Source organism: Crocodylus porosus, unplaced genomic scaffold, assembly GCF_001723895.1.
Source record: "Crocodylus porosus isolate Cpor-Errol unplaced genomic scaffold, CroPor_comp1, whole genome shotgun sequence".
Classification (NCBI taxonomy): Eukaryota; Metazoa; Chordata; order Crocodylia; family Crocodylidae; genus Crocodylus; species Crocodylus porosus.
Genome location: NW_017728917.1, coordinates 1,910,710 through 1,927,941, shown reverse-complemented (window position 1 = coordinate 1,927,941; position 17,232 = coordinate 1,910,710). Strand labels below are relative to the sequence as shown.

The following is a 17,232-nucleotide window of genomic DNA, read 5'->3' as shown; positions in this document are numbered from 1 at the left end:
TCCACTGCACGCAAAATACCTCTGTACTCTGTGAAAGAATAAAACAATTCCCACGTCATGAATGGCACAAGGATGTTCACTTACTAAAAGGAGCCCCCAGCTAAACAACCCTTCAAATACCTGTTCTTGAAAGACATCTCAGCCAAATTTTGTGCATTTGACATTTTAGTCTACTAAATCCCCCACCAAATGCAGTAGGGACATCAGGTGTATTACATAATTGCTCTGAAACAGCATTGGAGAGCCTTATAAAATCTATTTACTGGCATTGCTATAGTGTGCATCATTGCCAGGAAACAGAGGATTTAAACATAATGGATAGTGAAATTCATGTCATCTTGCAGAGGAGATTATGGTGAGAGAATCAGAACACAGCAGCTAAATTAGTATAAAACTTACTTCATTCTCATTCTCATATTTGTTCTTCCAGGTGGCACAGGTGTTGATGTCAGGGGAATATTGACCAGCGAGCAGGTGGCAGAATCAAGACTCCCGAGTTCTTCCAGCTTTTTGTATTGACTGGTCGCCCCAAGCAAATGATTTACATTCTATTCAAACCTCTGAGAATATATACAATATTTAGAGCTCAAATTGGACTCATTATAAGGCTTTTGCAAGTACGCTCATCTGAAAAAGTTTCCATGCATGTAAAATATTAAAATCATTACACATTGACTTTTAAAATTGCCTTTGGATAGATTACAGTTAATCCAAACCACATCCTAAATCTGGAGAAACTGGACCTGGATCTAAAACAGATTTTGTATTTGGTCTTACCCTTTTTATGGGACCAAAACAAAGCCCATGACAGACCACATTTATCTTTGAGGTGAAACTGGTCTTTACAGCTCTGTTCCATATCTTCATTTTCATGTGCATGTATAGTTGTGTGTGTATTTGTGTGTGCAAACAGTCACATAATTCATTGCTTTTTTCCTCAAACAAACTGGACCCCCCCCCAATTACGACTAATATCTATGCATGACTTTATGCATGATTACATAATTAACTTTCCAGAGCAAGACTGAGGCCAAACATTTCAGTGAAATTATTCAGCAGTTAATATTTACCATATAAATTCTCATCTGCGATTTTTTTGCTCCTGTCCCTCCAGTTTTTAGTAGTTTGTAAAAAAATACGTTGGAGTACTAAAAGACAAGAGACAAATGAAAAGAAATGAAATAGGTGAGATCCCTTGTATTCTTTTGTCCAAAGCCTTCTCAGGTGGAACCTTTTACATTTGTGCACCTCTAACACAGACACACACTCTGTGGTTCACTGAGCTGCTGCTTCAGCCTTGTTGTGCTAGTTGTCAGCAAACAACCACATTAATATTCCAATGATTTATCTGCAGGATGAATTAGGCTCTCACTGGATTGCTGCATACATCTGGACTAGCCTAATGAGCACATTCTTCACCATCAGAGAGGCTGTAGAGGGCTTACAAATATTTTAGGCATGATTCACAAAGCCAAGAGGTCTTGTTTACTGATATGCTATTTATACCTAGCTCAATTAAGCCCCTTTGGAAAAAAAAACAAAAAACCAACCATCAAGGATGCCAACACTGGCACGGCTGTTGGAAGTGAGCGAGTATCTCCTCATTAAAAAGGTTAGAAAAACACCATTAATAATTTTGATGGTTTCTCTCAGGCATTTTTATGTCCCAGTCTTTGTCTGACTGCATAAAGCATCATATATTATACGCTTCTGACAGCAGAAGAAATCAATTAGAGTTTAGCCATTCTCTCGTAGTGAACAATTTTTAATGCTCTGTCTTTTCAGATGTGACCCCTTCCCTCCCAGAATTTTCTGACAATCACCCGCACTCTCAGTGGAGTTAATAATCATTAAATCTCTCTTACCAGGTCAAGGTTAGTCCAAGGAGCTATGAAAGGTGCATCTCTGATGGGAACAGATTGCAGCTGGGCCATTCACAGAAGTTTGGGATTCAGTACGTTCACTTGTTTGACTGGACACAGGCGTAGTCTTTTAATGTTACATGGGATGGGATGGGATGGGATGGGGGGAAAAAAAACACTGACAATAAAAAGGGACAGTAGACCACATCTTCTCAGTTATGTGGCAGCATTTATCTTGGACCTTCTGGAATACTGGGGACACAAAGTATGCCTGTGCTTTAAAGCCGTAGTTAGGCCCCAATAGTCTGGAAATCCATCCAAAAATTGAAAGAAGAACTTCATGGAAATTGGGAAAATAATCACTGAAATTCTCAAGAAAGCAATGCTTTTACCCCAAGCTATGTGGTATTTCCTGCTTCACAGAAAATGAGAACTAAGAAATGGAAAAAGCCTATTTAATCATCAGATTGAACTCTGCCAATGAAGAGTTCTTCCTGGCAGTACAAGCTTCTACCTCAGCTGCTTTTGGCACCTCAACCCTACCAATATCAGGCAAAGAGGAGAAAAACCTCATGAAATATTTATCTGGGGATAGACCGGATTGAGTCTTATTTTGTCAAAATGCAGCCGTGGCCTTTAGTCTCCCCAGCTAATACACAGCAAGGTTTTTGAACTTATGCTGAGAAATAAACATCTCTTCATTTGGATGAGGACTGACAAGAGAGACAAACCAATTTTACTGTCACAAATATCTGTAAGATTCACGGCCCAATTTTGAAGGCCTCACACTGACAAATGCATATATAGCAGTTAGGCTACTCCTGGGAGAATTATAAGTTCAACTTTGCCCGGGTAAGTGTTATGGAAATGGGCCAAAGGTAATTAAGGTCTGCTTTTTTCTGTATGTTGGAAAGTAGCTAACAGTTGTCTCCTGTCTGCTACCTAGTTGAAATTGGTTTTGTGTTCCCCTACCTTGTTTTTAAAATACCTCTCATTCCCTTGCTGCTAGCTGTCAGCTACTACTGACTGGTATTTGCCGTTTCTGAACTGCTACATGAACCAGCTTGCCCTGGTTCCTTATGAGTCCCTGATAGAGAAGAACTTAATACATTCTCAATGCTCAGTAGTTTTCTGAGCATATAGCACAGAGGCAGAGAAATAGGCAGAGTTATATAAATTGGTAGATGTACCAGAAAAATAAGAGATAAAAGAAGAGGTACAATTATTAACAGAAAACAGTGGATGCTGAGACCAGATCAATACTGAGAAACCCAGACTTCATAAGTAACCAGAAAACACCAAGATACATAGTGGTATCTTCAGATAATCACTGGTAGACCTTACAAGGGCAAGCCAAAGAACTTCATGACCATACCAACATTTTTATGATCTACTATATTCTGATTCCACCAATTTTCAGCATCAGTGCTGATGCATGACATTCATTGTGCATCAGTGTTTTTAAGAGTGAGCCCCTTTTACCAATTAGTGAGACAAACCTCAGAAGATGGTCAACAAATAGACATTGGGATAAACACTGGCATTACCATGTGAAGTATAACAACATAAGGAAAGGGCCTCAACATTTCCTCTGAATACTCTATATAGTAGGGCTGGAGTGTTTTTGTAACCATGATGGTCCAGACCATGAAAAGTATAAAAGGGTTTTTTTGGTAATATTTTTTATTAGAGTAACTGTATAGTTGGGAGTGAGAACTATACAGTTAGTCCAATAAAAGATATTATTCAAAGCCTTCCACCACTCCTTCATTTTATAAGATACTTTTCACATTATGACTGACAAGAGAAACGATTCCTTTGGATGGGGTTGAACTTTCTACCCTTCTATGTTTGTGTAATGTTACCTAAAAGAGATGAGACTGCCACTTTGTAGAGGTCACTTTTTACACAGAAAAATCTAATGAAAAGCCAACACTAATGTGTTTAGCATCCTTTCAGATGGAAGGATCCTAAAACACTGCAAGAACTACAAAGTATCACCAACTCAGAAAGACAGCCAATGACAAATTGCCTGCAGCAGCCAACTGGCTCAGGGCAAGGAGTGGGACAGTTTGGTCAGACAATCCCCAACTTTCAAAAAAAAAAAAAAAAAAAAAAAAGCATCATAACATCCAGCATGCCTAATTTTCCAGACAGACGGGACCAAATGGGTCCTAGATAGGCATACACATTAGGAGTGTGTGAAGCGGGCTCTGTTTGACTCAGCCTGAATCAGGGACAACGGTTCAACTCGTTGATTCAGATCACTGTTCCTGATTCGATTCGGCCGAATCCAAATCTGAAGATTCGATGCCGATTCAGAGAATGAGCGATTCGGGCAGACACAGTTTTAAATGTTTTTTCTATATACCTTGAGGTATCAGTGTGACTTGTGAATGCTGCAATGCTGGGGTGCATGGAGTGTCCCACAGGAGTGCAGGGGGGCGGGGGGGGGGTCCTCCACATTCTTGGCAGCAAACCCAGAAGTGCAACAGAAATACTTCTGGTCCACTTCCAGGTCCACTGGGGAGCACACAGGGGAATGCCCTTGCACCCCCCCGGCTTGGTGATTGGCTGTGGGGAGAGACCCCAGGTGCGCCACCCAGACCCAGGAGGCACCAATCACTGAGCTGGGAAGGGCACCGGGGGCCTCCCAGCACACTCCCTGGCAAACCCAGAAGTAGCTCAGAAGTGCTTCTGGGCCACTTCTGGGTCTGGTGCTGAGCGCACTGGGGAGCCCCACGCACTTCTATGGGATGCTCCATGAGTCCCAGCACCACAGCATTCGCTAGCCCCTGCTACCTTGAGGTATGTTGAAAATATATTTAAAGCTGTGTCTATATCCAAATCAATTCGGAGAGTTCCTATTTGATTTGGAGAGATTCAGGGGTCCTCTGATTTGGTTCGGATTCGGAGATTCAGCCACTGAATTGGGCCGAATCGGGGACTGAAGCTTCACACAGCCCTATTACACATCTAGGATCATACAGTGGGTGCTCAAATTTGCATTTATCGAAACTGTTGGTAAATTTTGTATTTACCATAGAATATTTACTTACAGAAATCAGTCTTGGATAACCAGCTAGCTCCTAGATTTGCATATGCAAAAACTATTGGCATGCATAACTGAATTTTAGAACGTTTAAAATGTGTCTAATTGCAGATGCTGTTATTTAATGCTTGGTTCTTAATGGCCATAAACAGTAGACGGGGATTTGCTTTTAAGACATTTCCTGGATAACCTCCACAGAGCACTGCCTGGATCTCTATTTGCTTCTCACAAAATAAAGGACCGGGTCATTCCTACTGCAGTCTGAACCCATTGTTCAGAAAAATCTAGGTATTCTAGACTAGAGGCTTACACCAGTAGGTCACCTCCTCCACTAAGGCCACCACCAAGAGGCAAACCACAGCAGTCATCATGTGGTAGCAGTAGAAGTATTTACATTGTGGAATGGAGGGGAAGGGAGGCAGGAGAAGAAACAGCCTTTGTATAGTGCTTTAAATGATGTACATTTTCAATGATGAAGGGTTGTAGTGTTCATACACTATTAATACTTTTCCAAACATTGTCTCTTTTCCTAACAAATGTATTTTAAATCGAATGGAATGCAGACTAATGTGGATTTAGAAAGAGGGTGAGAGTGCAGCAAATTATAAATACCTTCTACTTTAATCAGCATTACACAGTACTATTAATTTTAAAAATAGCTTTCTAAAAACATGCATGGCATACCGTAATAGAAATGGCTGCATTTCAATACATCATCCTGATGACTCCCTCCACAGTAATGAGTTATGCAGACATGCTGAGCTCTGTAGAGCAGATACAGTATGTTCCATGTCACAACTGAGAAAAGGAAGCGTTCTTGTCTTTTGATTCAGGATTATGCTCCATCGGGACTTCCAGACATGAGTGATTATTGATTGTATCTGAGTGTACATCAAAGTCCAGGAAGTTGCCACCTAAGTGATATCATCCCAGGAAGGACCATCTCTGAAAAAATGTCCAGCATCCATTGTACTCAAGGAGGGTTGGAAGGATCAGACCATTAATATACATTTTCAAGTAATGAAAGAGAAGGGTGTTGAAGGGAAACATAGGTAATTTTAACAGAGCAACCCATTTTAAATACTGCATCTGTAAATGTTCATAGAACTAATTGGCATGAGTGTCCTTAGAATAGTGCATTATGCCTGTCCAAGTGATGAAGGGGGTAGTTGCCATAGCAAGCACTGTTTTTATTGACTGCTTACAGGAAATAGTCACATAAAACTGTACACCAGGCCAGAAAATGAGTTAGAAAAATCCCTAGGCGGCTGTAAGTTACACATTTTTTCCTCTAGCCTGCTTAGTTTTCTAGCCCTCATAAAACAGCAATTACAAATATAATGCATCTCAATGACCCATTATGGCAATGCTCAGAGGTAAGGGGAAATGCTCCACCTTTCTATTTACTACAGATATTCTTTTTTTCAGAGAAGTCCTGAGATCCCCATGCATCCTGCTTCATCTCTAATTCTCACTGAACTCAGTGGGAGCTTTCCCCACAGAACTTCGAATATGAAGAAGCACCTCAGGATGTAGTTCAATGAGAATAAGCAAGTTGACTGTTTTAGGACATCGAGATGAAACTTGATCTTGTCGACAGAGTACTAAACAAGGGACCAGGAGACCTAAATATTCTTCCCAGATCTCCCACTGACCATGCCACTGCTATGGACAAGTCGCTTCACCTTTTCTGTGTCTCAGGTCCTCCATCTGTAAAATACTAAGATCTTTGGCAACAAAAAGCACGATGTAAAAATGTGCATGTTATCGCTATCATAAAATGGTGCAAAACTGCATAGGGTTAATTTGTAGAGGCTCATACAAACATTTATTTCAATTTTAGATAGTCTAAGTCTCCACTGCCTGCCCTGCAATTGCAAAGTTAATATGAAAGAGTGAAGGGGGAGGCCCCATGGACTTTGAGACTGAGCAAAGCTCACATATGGCTCCTCGGTTTCACAAATGTTAAGACATGGATTTGTGTGCCAAATTTTTTACTCCGGCAATTCCAGTGTGTTTTTTTTAAATACTGGTATTTCTAAATTCACACACATTTTTCTTTGCAGTTTATCAACTATAGAGCAATGTGATTTAGCACCCTAGAGATTGCTGCATACCAGTAACCTACATTTTAATCTCCTTTCTACAGTAATCTCTATCACACTAATCATCCGACCTCCTATTACATTACATTTTATTTATCAGTGTTAATCCCAAGCCTGACAGCTTCACTTTTCCTTTGCTTGATTTTGATTTCTGTATGTCACTATGGACCTGAAAACTATACATCTAGTTTGTTTGCATTTTATATCAGGTGCTGCAATCCAAAGCCATGCTCCTAATACGTATGCAAATCAAGTCAGGATGACTGGAGCACATCAAACCATGTACAAAAGCTTCCTTATTAGTGTATTCACTTTCTCTCTTTCCCACATATTCCCAGTTTTTTATATGTCAATCCAAAAACCAATGGGTATTCTCTACATCACAAAACAAATGCCTAGATGAAAATGATTTCTTCAGGATCTTGATTTGCTGCAGCCTATACTATACTCTTTTCACTTTCATATTTTGCTGTGATAAATCTGATTTTGCCCACTGTAAGCTACTTCAGCACCATTCTTGAATATATAGATAAAAAATACCGACACGGACAGTTTGGAAGAAGCCATACAAGTTAATTTAAATGCCTGCAAGACAAATGACGGCAAGTAACAAATATTCTAGTCTTCGTCCATGTGATGATGGGGGTCATGTTCCTGAAATGTGTATTTCACTGAATAATTTTTAAATATATCAATATAGTGGCATAGCTAGGTTGGAGTGTTTGGGGCAGTTGCCCCAGGCACTAACTCAAGGGGGCAGGGGAAAAAAACAAAAAACAGACGCACTTGCAGCTATTTGACCAGGATCACAGTCAACCAGCATGAAAGCAACTGGAAGCCACCCGGCACATTTCCTATTTATGAGATATTGACCATTTCCTGGAAGAAACTGATTCCAAAGCCCCCCATCAAAAAACAAGTTACCTGAAGTTTGTTAGTATGAATCATCATCTCCATTCTCAATTTATTGGCAACTGTAAATTCGAATGCTATCAACTACTTTGCTCCAAACACCAGCAAGGGGTCTTCACTTCCTAACCCCTGTGCTATCTTGCCTCTAATGCTAATTTTGTCAGCATCTCCTCCCTGCTTGTCGTGATTTCTTATTTTGCACAATGTTCCAGCCACAGATCAGGCATTATCCAATCCTCCTTTCAAAGATGAACCACTGCACCTTGCATTTAGCAGACAGAATAGATGTAGATCATTGGGGAAATTCTGCCCCATAGAGAGAAGGGGTCCAGGCTACAGCCCTGAATCCCCTCTCTTCCAGTCAGGGGCTTAGTTGGTTCACTTTCCTCCAGGTCCCATATAACCTCTTTGCTTGACCTTCCAGGGGGCCAGCTTCAAGAAGCTGAGTGGGGAGCATAAAGCCCAGGTCTCCCGATTCCTGGGTGAGTGTCTTAGTCACTAGGCTAGGGAACTATAACATGGTACACACCTCCTCCCTCACCCACCAGCCATGGGTTTTTACCAGGTCAAATTTTGTGGCTTACATTCACCTAAGCTATAGGCCCAAGGAGCTGCAGACTTAAGCCAAGTGAACGCATACGCATGCATTCTGTGTACAGCATAGGATTACAAACCACTGGGTAACTGCCATACCCACACAAAGTGAAATAGGAGCCTGCCCTATATGGCTACTGAGAAATAATTATGCAAACAATTCACCGTAGGACAGTTAATATGCGGGAAACAGAGCTGAGTGTCTAAGGGAGTAGTGCTTTTATAAGATCCTTGTACTTTTTGTGAGAATGTTTCATTTCAGTATACATTTCAAGCATGCTCTAATTAAGCCTTCAAGCAAGAGTCTCACCTCTTCTGAGTACACGTATCAGACTAGGGAGGAAAAAAACAACCTTCAGAACCATGCAATGAGTGAGCATGATTTAAAAAGAACAAAGGAAAACAGAGCATTAAGGCTTTTGCTTTAAAAAGTGTCATTTTTAAATATGCTTTCCTCCCCTTCTGACTCTTTTGACAGGGATGTACTTTAATAATCCATCTGTCTTGTTGCTGATTCAAATTAGGAGCTTCTCAAAGCAGCCCTTAGCCAAAAGAGGGCATATTTTTCAAGCGACGAAGCTAAAGAGTTACAGCGCCCTAAATCAAATTAGTAGACAACATCTGAGTGGGAGCCTCTGTTAGATGAATGAGCTGGCATTTTTAAAAAAGTAATAAGGAGCTAATACACAAGATTAACATGAAACTAAATGGATGAATAGAGATAATACACAGTGTCTATGCAATGCTGGGGGGTGGGGGGCATGTTGTATGCCAGAACTTTGACAGAATTTGGTGCAGGACTAGGTCTTTCATACTTACTAAATCACTAACAAAAATCTGATGCTATATTAAAAGAATATAAATAATCTCCTTTGCACTAACAAAAGCAGGAGAACTCAGCATCACAGATTAACATCTAGGCTGTTAGATACCTTTAAAAAAAACTGGCCCTTACGAAAGAGGGTAAGTTCAGTGCTAAAGATTCGAAGGCAGTTAATGGGATGCAGAAGGGCCTATACATACATACATAGTTTCATAGTTAGTAGGGTCGGAAGGGACCTGAGCAGATCATCAAGTCCAACCCCTGCCATGGCAGGAAAGAGTACTGGGGTCAAACGACCCCGGCAAGGTGACTGTCTAGCCTTGTCTTAAAGACCCCCAGGGTAGAAGCCAGCACCACTTCTCCTGGAAGTTGGTTCCAGATCCTAGTCGCCATGACGGTGAAGTAGCGCTTCCTAATGTCTAGTCTGAATCTACCCTCTGCCAGCTTGTGACCGTTATTTCTCGGCCCTCCTGCCAGTGCTCGGGGGAACAGGGACTTCCCCAATGCCTGCTGGTCCCCCCTGACTAGTTTGTAAACGGCCACAAGATCCCCCCTCAGCCTTCTCTTGTGGAGGCTGAACAGGTTCAGGTCCCGCAGCCTCTCCTCGTAGGGCCTGCCCTGCTGCCCCCTGATCATGCGAGTGGCCTCCTCTGGACCCTCTCCATGTTGTCCACATCCCTCCTGAAGTGTGGCACCAAGATCTGGATGCAGTACTCCAGCTACGGCCTGACCAGTGCCGCATAGGGGGGGAGGATCAGCTCTTTGGACATGCTCGAGATGCATCTGTGGATGCGTGACAAGGTGCGGTTGGCCTTCCTGACTGCCTCCCCACACTACCAGCCTGTGTTCGTTGTGGCGTCAATGATGACTCCAAGATCCTTTTCTGCCTCTGCCCTAAAGAGAAGGGAGTTCCCCAGCCTGTAGGTATGGTGCTGGTTCTTCCTCCCCAGGTGCAGCATCTTGTTGAATCCCAGGTCAGTGTTGAATCCCATCCTATTCTCATCTGCCCACCCCTGTAACCCATCCAGGTCTGATTGTAGCCTATTAACATGCCCACATCCCCCCACATCTTGGTGTCATCAGCAAATTTGAACAGTGTGCTTTTTACCCCCTCGTCCAAGTCACTGATGAAGATGTTAAACACTGTAAGCCCAAGGACCAGTTCCTGGGGGACCCCACAGCCCACATCCCTCCAGGTCGAAAATGACCACCACTCTCTGGATGCAGCCCTCCAGCCAGTTGGTGACCCATTTCAATGTGTAGGTGCTGACACCACAGTCCCCCACTTTTTAATGAGAATGGGGTGAGAGACAGTGTCAAAGGCCTTCCTCAAGTCCAGAAAGACTATGTCCTCTCCTACCCCTGCATCTAAGGATTTTGTGACCTGGTCATAGAAGGCCACCAGATTGGTCTGACAGGACCTGCTTCTAATGGAGCTGTGTTGGTTGCCCCTAAGCATAATCTCCCCTGCTGGCCCCTCGTGGACACGTGACAGAATAATTCTCTCAGAAAGCTTACCTAGGATCAAGGTAAGACTAACCGGCCTATAGTTCCCTGGGTCCTCCTTCCTCCCTTTTTTGAAGATGGGAACCACACTGGCCCTCTTCCAGTCCTCTGGCATCACACCAGAGCACCACGAGTGCTCGTACGGCCCTGCCAGGGTCCTGCAAGGACCTCAGCTAATTCCCTCAGCACTCAGAAGTTCCCTGACTAGATCCTCACAGACCCTTGACCTAGGTGCGCCTCCCCTGGGGCCTGAGGGGGGCCAGGTGAGGGAGCTGATCTGGTCCCTGCTCAGAAAAATGGAGGTAAAGAAGTCATTAAACAGGTTAGCTTTGTCATCTGGTGTGACGACCAAATTTCCTAGCATGTCTTTCAGGGGCCCCACGTTACCCGGTACCTTCTTTTTGCCCCTATGCAATTAAAAAAGAACTTCTTGTTGTCCTTGATCCGAGAAGCTAGCCCAAGGTCCAGCTCCACCTTGACCTTCCTGACAGCCCCCCCTGCATCCCCAAGCAACCGTAGTATAGTCCTCCCTGGTGATAGCCCCTCCCTTCCATTGGGTGTGCGCCTCCCTTTTAGCTAGAAGACATTCCCGGATGCTTCTGGTAAGCCATGGGGGCTTTTGTGCCCTCTTGCTCCCTTTGATCTGTGTTGGGATTACCTCCCGTTGGGCTTGGAGGATCATCTTCTTAAGCAACCACTCTTCTTGGACACCGGGCTCCCCTCCCCTCCGGGACCTCAGTGCTTCCCTGACTATTCTCCTTAGCTCACTGAAGTCCTCCCTCCTGAAATCTAGGGCTGCTGCCTTGCTGCAGGCCTTTGCCACCTTGCGCTGGATGGTGAATTCCACCTGGGTGACAGTGATCATCGCCTGCTGGTCGAGCACCCTCAGCCCCCACACCAGGTTGGCACCCGTGGCCAGCACCAGGTCCAACAAGGTGTCTCCCTTGCTTCATATATATAAAACTTTGAACAATGCTGTAAAAGATCCCCCTTTCAAATGATCTTCACAGAGAATCATAAAAGCAACTTTCATTCTTGGTCTTCACAAAGGGAGGAGGGGGAGAATGTGTACGTTGCCCACAAACAACTAATGCCTATTTGTGACGAGTGGGTTCCAGTTCACGTGGACGATAAAGATTCACCTCACCAAAATATACAAAAACAGTACTGATTTCCATTCCTCAGCTGCACACACTGGGACTCGGTATTCTCTATTTCACTGCTGACCTATGTCTACAAGCAAGCAACACTGCGATCCCGTCTCAGAATTGGGCCCCTGTGTAAAAAACATTTAGATTACCCATAAACCCTCAAGTTCATGTTTGATACCGAGTTAAAGAAAAGTGGGCAATAGTTTATTGTACAGGGCCAGGATTTTTGGGGGGTGATATCTTTTATTAGACTACGTGCATGGCTGGGATAAAGTTAGACATAGAAAATAGTTTATTCTATTTCCTGGGATCACCAGCTATATATTTTGGTTGCATCTGTTTGGGAAAAATATGAAACAGTAAAAGAAACAAAAAAGGAAATGCACACACACACCCACCACCCACACCAGGTTTTATTTATTAGTTACTAAGTAGAGCTTGCAATATTAGGAATTACAAAAATCTTCCAATTGGGGAATATGATCATCTGGCTACTGCACTTGTCTGGAAGTGGAGACATCTGTGCTCTACTCTCATTGTTGACATGAAGTCCTTTAACCTCTCTGTTCCCTGAATTCTCCATAAGCAAGATGGAGGAAGTGGTAATTAGACAACTCAGAAGGGTGTTGTAAGGTTGAATATCATCACAGTTTGTAAACTGCACTGGCAATAAACTGCTAAGTATTATCGATTAATACCATTTCATTGTACATTTGATTCATAAAATTAATTGGAAATACATTAGTGGGAAATAAATATGAAATGCTAAAACACTATGGCTTTGCAACTGTTTTTCTGACCATAGCCACAGGCAAACGTGCAAAAAGGATATATAATTATTTTCTGTGTAAAGTGCCTACTCTTTACTTGTTCCTTTTGAACCACTAACAACTATTTTGCTGATACATCATCATCACAGTCTCTTACTTTTCAGTCGCACAAGAGAGTTAGGGTAAATTTTGCCTCCCCCACCTACAGGAAGGACACTAAAAGGAGAAGCGTTAATGAGGGTTCAAAGGGGCTATAAAGCGGAACAAAAACTATGATAAGATGTGCCGAGTCCTCTAGGACACTACTCATTAACCAAGCTTTTTGGAGCCTGCACCTCCGAAATGAACACAATCATTAGCTGTGCGAGAGCCGAAATCAATGTAAAGATGATTATAGTAGTGCCATTTCAATGAATGGCCTCAAAGTCATTGGCAGTCCTTCAATACGAGTACGATAGTCTTCCCGTAAATAGGGAAGTAAATCGGTGAGTTCAGCCTCCTCAGTCCTGTATTCTGTGAACTGAGATCCACATGTTCAACTGTGGACGTGGCAAGTAGTTCCAGCGGGAAGGAGCAGATCCTGATGATGGTGGGTCACACCTCTTTCCTCCGTCTCTCTTGTCTATCTTCCTCCACAACGGGGCAAGTCTGGCTGAAAAGATGGATGCCTCGTCATGCATCATAGTTCTGCTGGAGACGATTCTGTGCTTCAGTCTGCCCAGTGTTGGTGTTAACATCACATTTCTTCAGATTGGCTTCATGATGTTCTTATTATAAACATTACTTTGCCAAGGTTTGTCATTTTGATTCAAGCGCATACTTGGCACAGAGCATCTCCGACATAAATACCCACCCTTCTAAATTGGACGGCTGCTCCCATTTCCATGTCAACAGACAAGGGAAGCTGTTACATCTGTGATTTTATCTAACACTGGAGAAAATCCATTCCTGTAGCCTCGAGATGCTTTCCATTTTTTAAAGTGGTGCATGGTTTAAACTTGCAAAAATATTTCATAAACTGCTGCTAAATCCAAGGTTGCAAATACTTTCTTCTGAATCCACAGTTGCCTTCTTGAGCTCGTGAGCAAGCAGTTAAGCTAGAGAGATGTAGTACAGCCTTACAGTGGTTTTTTTTCCTACTGAAATACCACAAAACCAAATGGTAAATTCCATTTTTCTCTTGTCCCTGCAGAAGCAAGACAGCCTATGGCATCACACATTTTCTTATACCTCAAACAATGGCACATTTCTTCTTTTAGCAATTGATTAATATTTACTGCTACAGTAACTGGCAGTTTAAATAAATGCTAGCACTTATGCAGCGTATCATTAATAAAAGAAAGAGGAGAAAGAAATATGACACCCACTGTCAAGTAACAATGGGCCCTTCCACATGAATAAGTGGGGTGATATGACAGCCTTTTAAGAGGAATTACTGGGGCATTGTAACAACAATTTAAATAGAACCACTTTATCATCCAGAAGGGAAGAATGGTAGCAATATGTACGATTACACATGTAATCAATAAATGAGGCATCTTAAGTTATCATCTCTAAGTGACAAGAAAAATCAGTGAGAGGAAAAAAAAAAAAAAAAAAGCACATGTACATTAAAACTTAAAATTGAGTGATGGTGAGAAACATTTCACACTGTGCTGTTTTTAAGGAGTGGCTTAATTCACTCGTGTTTTACTGACAGCCCTAGGCTATAATAAATGAATTTTTTTTATTTTGGCGAGTCCTTCCTTTCAATTAAACATACACTCTTCAGGATAGACATTTGACCTAAAGATGTCTATTTCTTTGCAGTTCTAACAGGCTTATCTCACCCTGCCACATATGCACTGAATGCTAGTTTCAGTCTAAGAAAAGCCAACTAGGATGCTTTATTACTTTCTCATGTCATGCTGCTTTCCAAGCAAGGCAGGCTATTTTATTAGGTCCACTCTCTGTTGAAAGACCATAGGAGAGGACTCTTTCACTGCACTCATAAAGGTGGCACTCGGACTCATTCTGTTCTTACAGGATAGGGAGTTTTACAGAGGAACGTCCTTAATAGTGAACATCCAGTCCCACTTGTTAAGGTTTCACAGCAGGAGGACGAACAACTAGTGTCTGGTACAGTAGCAGAGAGAGAGAAGGTATATTACCTAGTTCTCACCTGCTGGGGACTTCTCTCAACCCTGGAAGCAGATACAGAACTGAATAGGTAGCCAGGAGAGAGAAGACAAGACCAGCACAGTGTGCTCTCAGCGGTTTCCCTTACCCAAAAGTAAGATGCTTTGCGCAGGAGTCAGCTAATCCTTGTGGCCCAGGTGCCTGCCCTGCAGTCTGGAGGTATCACGAGCAGCACAGCTGGATCGCCATCCAAAGAGGAAGTATATAGCTTGCCAGCTATATGAATATTTTTAGCACAAACATCACTTTCAGAGGATCCCCAGGCCAAGAAATATGCAATATTCTGAAATCCTTATTTGTAGGAATAGTCTTCTGATGATGCAATTGACTTGCATGAGGCTTGAGAAGAAAGATCCCCATATACAAAAACAGCCAAATTAGGGAAACCCTGTAACACAATGGATATGTCCATAACCACATGTATTACTGCTCTTGTCTTTGTATCCAAATTACGGGTTTTATTTTTTGCCCATAAATTGTACGGCTCACTAGATTGTGGGCAATTAAAAAAAAAGCAGGATATGCCCTTTCTGTCTCTGAGTGGCAATTGCTGCATCTCCAGCCTCTCCTCCCTCCCTCCTTTGCGCTGCAGTAACATTTCTATTCACAAGTAGGCACAGGTAAAATTGACAAGTACCATGGTTTGCCTCATCTCATTGGCAAGCAATATAAGAAGAGCAGCCTGGTTTTAACTGTTTTCTTCTTTCACATTCGTTGCTTCCAGCCAGCTTTCAACCTCATTTTCATCTGGTTGCTTTGCTTCGATTCAGAGTCAGCAAGACGAGACATTTCTTAAAAGTAATTAAACCAAAATTTATAATCGTCACTGCTGTGTTCAGGGAGGAAAGGGGGAAAAAAAAAAAACCTAAACAAAAGCAGCTGTGCAGAGGTATTTTCTACTCCAGTAAGCCCTTTATGTTCATACAAAGCAGGAAAAAAAAAGTTGAAAACTGTCCAAGACTGAAGTAAAGCACAGTTCTCTTACTGAAAACATAAGCAATAATCCCCTTAACCACAGTGTCATCTCTATGATTTGCAGCTCATAAATGTATTTTTTTCCGTGGAACAAAGGATTATACAAGTTATGAACAGAACTGGATACCACTGAAAATGTAACAATCCGCACCTCTGTGTTATAATAGGCCTTGAGTTACAACCTACCCTTATGCGTAGAGCCATTGTGCTTCTGTCGTCTCTGGCCAAATTCTCATTCTTGTGTGACAAAGGAAACACTTCACAGACAGACATAAAAGAAAGACCTAGATAAGCACAAACACACACCTGGAAGGACAGCCACCCATCAACTGCTCAGCAAAGACCAAAGTGTTTTGTACCTTGCCAGCTGACACCAGTAAGCATCTAGCGTGTGGAAACCCAGGATCTTACTCCCTTCTCATCACAGTAAAAAAGTTCTTCATACAAGTCTGGTCCTTTCCCTTAACTCAAGATCCTCCCTGCCTGAAAGTTAACTAAGGAGAGCCTTTATGCCCCTTCCCTCCACCATCAAGTTAGCAATTGGCCACTTCCTTCTAGCCCATTGCCTTGCACCCCAGGTCTTCTTTACATCCCAGCAGGCCTTTCTCATGAGCTCCGGCTTAGTCCTTTCAGCCTTAAAGGTAGAGGGAGTGAAGCAGAGCTCCAAACTGTTATGGACCAGCTTCTTTACCACCAAGTCCTCCCTGCTCTTTAAAGCACTCTCCTACATTGTTTATAATAGCCAGAAAATCCAGACTAGCGATGGCCCTTACACACTGTCAGATTATAACCTTTGACTCTTGTACTTGGTACAAGCGCCAGCTGGGATAGTGATTTAGGGGTGGGATTCTGATGGAGTGAGCAAGAGGAAAGTCAGGAGAATGGCCTACTAGAAACCTTAGTGAAAAATCCTGGGCATTATTCTAGGCAAAGCTAACAAAGATAATGATCGTTAAGCATGACCCACACATTAGACTAATAGGATCATTACCAGAAATGTAAGATAGATAAGGGAGTTGTGACTGCCGTCTAAAACCACTGTTTAACAGCAGCAACTAGTGCTAGTGCATATTTACTTCTGTGCTGTGAGTGTTAACACGTGGCATCCACCCATGTTGTGCAAGGTGGGACCGAGTTAAAGAGCATCTGTTTCTTGTTAGTGTTTCTATGACCCAGGCCCTTAGTCCATCTTGGATCCCAAATCTATCATTCATGGCCGAGAAATGTGAAAACCTGTGTTCGGAGCTAAATAACTGTTTCATGTACAGTAGGCAGGGTATGCCAGGTGAAATGACAATCTACTG

At 42.5% G+C, this 17,232-nt stretch overlaps 1 long non-coding RNA gene across 1 annotated transcript; it reads right to left on the bottom strand.

The window, feature by feature from the left end:
• Positions 1-412: 412 nt before the first annotated feature.
• On the bottom strand, positions 413-16,917 carry LOC109311443. The gene is made up of 4 exons (XR_002101498.1): positions 16,288-16,917; positions 1,866-1,989; positions 1,071-1,148; positions 413-560 (listed from the first exon to the last, which is right to left on the bottom strand). It is a non-coding gene; the product is annotated as an uncharacterized LOC109311443 (long non-coding RNA).
• Positions 16,918-17,232: the final 315 nt, after the last annotated feature.